The sequence below is a fragment of the Mirounga leonina genome, unplaced genomic scaffold (genome assembly GCF_011800145.1).
Source record: "Mirounga leonina isolate KUSES-001 unplaced genomic scaffold, KU_Mleo_1.0 Mir_53, whole genome shotgun sequence".
In the NCBI taxonomy this organism is placed as follows: Eukaryota; Metazoa; Chordata; class Mammalia; order Carnivora; family Phocidae; genus Mirounga; species Mirounga leonina.
This window is the reverse complement of record NW_023270807.1, coordinates 51,052,120-51,056,584: the sequence shown is the minus strand read 5'-3', so window position 1 is coordinate 51,056,584 and position 4,465 is coordinate 51,052,120.

The following is a 4,465-nucleotide window of genomic DNA, read 5'->3' as shown; positions in this document are numbered from 1 at the left end:
ATTACATGTGAGCATTTCTAAAAAGGGAAAACAAAACCTGGCGGCAAAGCATAATTATAAATGGTAATCGTTACATTTTCATCATATTTATGCAATAAATAAGTCTGTCAAAACTAGAGTTTGGGATTTGTAGTATGCTTCCCTCCTGTACTAATATAATTTATTTTGCTCCTCTGCTAATGAGCCTGGCTTTAGATAGTCATGAACATCAGTCTCAAATAAAAATTAAAAGTCAGTATATTACATTTCTCCTTCTGTTCCTTCTGCATATTACATTGCTCCATAAGCTCATTGATGCTGGAATTCTCTCTCCTTCAGCACAATTTTCCTCTGTGGTATGATGCTATGAATATTTATGGTACAATAAAAATAATATAATAATAAGCATTTCCTAAACTTGTGCTGCATATATCTTCAGACAGGAGCTGGGAGGGCTGTATCTGTTACCTCCCACTGGAGAAGATCTTTATGTCCTGTGAAATAGCTGGCTGTCCCAAAGACCTTCACTTCCATGTGAGTTAAATGGCTTCTGTACTGAAAAATTCTGAGAAGAATTTTTTCTTCTTCCATATATAGTTTTGACTATCATCATCTCTGAAACATTGCCAGATTTTTCTTACATTGAGTGGGCTTCAATTGATATCCCTATTCATCCTTCCTATGTCAACTACTACAATTCATTCTTTTATAGCCACCTTAAATCTTTAGTCTCTCAAGTTCTTGGGTCCAGAATACTCTGAGCAGACTATTATCTTGCTCAGTGAAGCGGGACTACTTTACCCTCACTCCTCCTCCATCACCTTAACTGACTGGATTTCTTTTCATTTATAAATTTAACTCGAATTGTTTTCTTTTTTCAAATATTTGCCAAACTGTCTCATTCCAGCCTATTTCCTCAGCCTGATATCTGCTTAGCTACACATAATGCTCCTTATTCTGTGACTTTCAACATTACCACATATCAGTCTCCCATTATTCTCTACCGTCGTTCCCCTTATCTAGTTTATGAATATGGCTAGAATTCATTCCATTTCCCATTAATGATTACTAAAAAAGTCAGAGTTTTTTTTTTTTTTTTTTATCTTATCAGCTATTAAAGAAATTCTGAGGCTTACTTCAAATGAACATCCTGATATTTTTAATATAAAATTTCAGGGAATTGTTTTAAAGCTATAAGACACCTCAAAAACACTTCTTTAACATTTGCTGTGTGTGTGTGGAAAAGAAAGAGAGATGGAGACAGAAACAAAGATAGAGACAGCATGCACTTTAATATATGTTTTACAGGTAATGTTGGGAGACAATGCTTCATGGGCCTCTACATTTTTGCATATTTTATGAGCAGAGGCTTAGGCCTTTGTTCTGGATTCTTATTTCAAGGTTGTTAGCATAGTAAATAGCCTCAGGAAATAGAGGTAGTTGTTTCCTCTGGAGCAAGAGCAGTTGTTTGGTTGGTTGGTAGGTTTTTTGTGGTGGAGTTTTTTGTTTTGTTTTGTTTTGTTGTTTGTTGATTGGTTTTTGTTAATTTTTATTGTTGTTGTCATTAATACTACCGTCCAGTATAACAAAAATATCTTTCCCTTTGGGTAAAAATCAGGCATGCTTTCTACCTATTAGAAAGGAGTTGGTTTCTCTAACTCATGTTTTCTCCCTTGTATTGTAACCCAATACATACATAGATATCACGTGAAGCGCTTCATGCTACCCTATGGGAACTGGAGCTTGAGGACCCAGCCATAAATAGTGATATTTGGGGTATAACAGTCATTAGAAATAGTAAAGTCTTTTGCTTTTTATCCAAGAGATTGATTGGCTGATTGATTGTCTTCTGTGAGCATCCATGAAAGAAAGACAGAATAATTTGTTAGGTGAAATCTCAAACCTCTCCATTTTTCTGAGAGATGTGGCTTTCTGAAAGAGGAAAGATTAAGGTCTCATTGGCCAGTTAATAGGAGTAGAGGAAATTTCATGTATGGTCAAGTAGGTAAGTAGAGTCCTTTACTTTATTACCTTTTAATTAAAAGGAATTGAGGAGATGGTTTCAGGCAAAGCACTAGGATGTAAGTACAAAGACAACTACCCATATGATGTGCTGGGTGCTGCTAATTCTCTTGTAAGAGGTGAAACTGGGCTCCCATCTGGTTGTCATCCTCAGGTCTGTGGCTTTGCAACAACTGGTACTAAGATTTGTCCTGGGGTTTGATGGCAGAAAGTTCCACTGCCTTTCATTCAAAAGAGATGTTCCAAGGAAGAGTAGAGGGAAATTTATGACCACTGTGGGCTGAAATCAGGCAAAATATTAGAATTTTTGTTAGTTGACTTGGGAGATGAGACATGTGGGGATATAATGCTTGACTTGAGGCACATACGCCTATTAAGGAAGAATGGCCATAGATGGGTTGTGTTATGTCTTAGTTCCTTCTGCAATGTAGAATCCTAGATCCTGTCAGAGATGACAATAAATATCATCAGGGTTTTTTGCAGTGGGTCCTGGCTACTATGAGGGAACTTTGGTCCTCTAAGGGAGATTTCCATGGGAAAGACAAACTCCTTTGAGAAACCACAGATGAGACATTGACTAGTACTGGGGCTCTTACTGCCCTGGATGAGTTTTACAATGCTGATGAAAATGACCCACTAATGAATGAGAAATGGACCCAGAGAAATCTGGATAAACTTGTTTAGCAAGCCATGCCACCTTGGAAAACTCCCCTAGGCTTTATGTAGAGACCCTACAAGAACTTAAGAGTTGTTATTTTGATAATGGGACTGCAGATACCCTAGGTAAAGGTGAAATCTGTGAGGAAAAAAAAAAAAGGGCACCACTTTGTATGTCAAATGCAAATAAGTCAAAGGAAATAAATCCCACAGCCTCAGCCAGAAAGCAATGTGACAATGGCAGTTGAATGAAGGGGTCCCCAGATCTAAAATATGTGGTGTCAGTACGAGGCTTTGGATGGACTGAAAACATAAGAGGTTCATTTGGTTGAGCTGCATGCCACAACCACTCTATTCAAATTTGAAAGTAAGTTTGCCTTGCCCTCTAATTCCTCTAGGCTCTTTGAATCTTCTCTATTCACTACCCTGACTTAAGCCATTGAGAAAGATGATTTTGAATGAGTTCTAGATGTCCCTGATCCCAAGGAGAACCAAAAGCCATGAGTACTCATCTAGGTAAGCTGGCAAATTTGGAAGAATAAAGAAACTAAAACTTATATAATTCTATTGGAGAAAAGTGCCCAACTCAGGGTAGGTATAGGGATATCCAGATTCAGGTAATAAAATTTGGGCTAGGTATACATTGGAGAAGGAGAGCTAATATATCCTTGCAGTGGGGTCTTTGGACTGATTCAATATAATATTGTGATTTTTACTGAGGAATGTATAGTAATGTATATTAATGTTTTATACACATTAATGTATATTAATGTGTGTGCTGTGAATACTTATAAAATCCAGAATGGATTCTCCCAATCAGGAAGTGTAATATATAGGAAATTGCTAATAGTATGTGTAAATCACTTCCCAGTATGTCTGCCTATCTGATATTGCCTATCCTATTTAGAGTGGTCCAACAGAAACAATATATAATCCGAGGAGGACAAATGGAAATCACAACTTTGGTTAAATTTTAAAGGTAGCAAGAGTAGGTTGCAATATTAACACAATAACCCTATATGGCCAATGAAAAATGATAATGGGAGATGGGGGTTTACAATGGATTTTTGCCATTGGATCCACTTGTTGCTGCTATAGGCCTGTAAATGAATCCATTGCACAGATTGATGACACTAGATGTGTTGAGTTGAACATTGCAAACACCTTCTTTTCTGTCCCACTGGCACCCAAGGACCAAGACCAATGTGCTTCATGTAGTAAGGCCTTCCATATATATTTGCAGTACTCCCCCAGGAGTACATAAATTCCCCTGCCATTTGCCACCAGGGGTTGAGCCCCAGGGTAACACCAATGCCTCTACCTTCTAATGTCTGAAGTTTTCACTAAATAGATGACTTGTACATTGGCAAGTCAGAAGCCTCAGTGTCAATGGCCTTAACTGTGGTGCTATTACATTTCTACCAGCAAGAGTGGCTGATAAATCCCAAAGTAATTTAGAGGACTGCCAGCCAAAGTGTATCTTGGGCCTATGTGAGTTTATATCAAAACTCTCAAACCTCCAGCAGTCAAGGAAAAACTGCTGTCACTTTCCCAAGGAGAGATCCAACAATTTATTGAACTCTTTTGGTATTGGAAGCAAGTGGGCATTCTACTTGGAACATTATATTGGCTAGTCCACAAATAAGCATCCTTTGAATGGAATCCAGACCAAAAGTGTGTGTTGGAAGCTATCCAATGAGCTCTGCATGCTCTCTAAACTACTGTCTTCTCTAAGCTGCAAGTCTTTCTGACTGATAATTTTGCTGTTTGGAGTATCTGGCAAAGGGAGGCACCCTACATTCAGTGA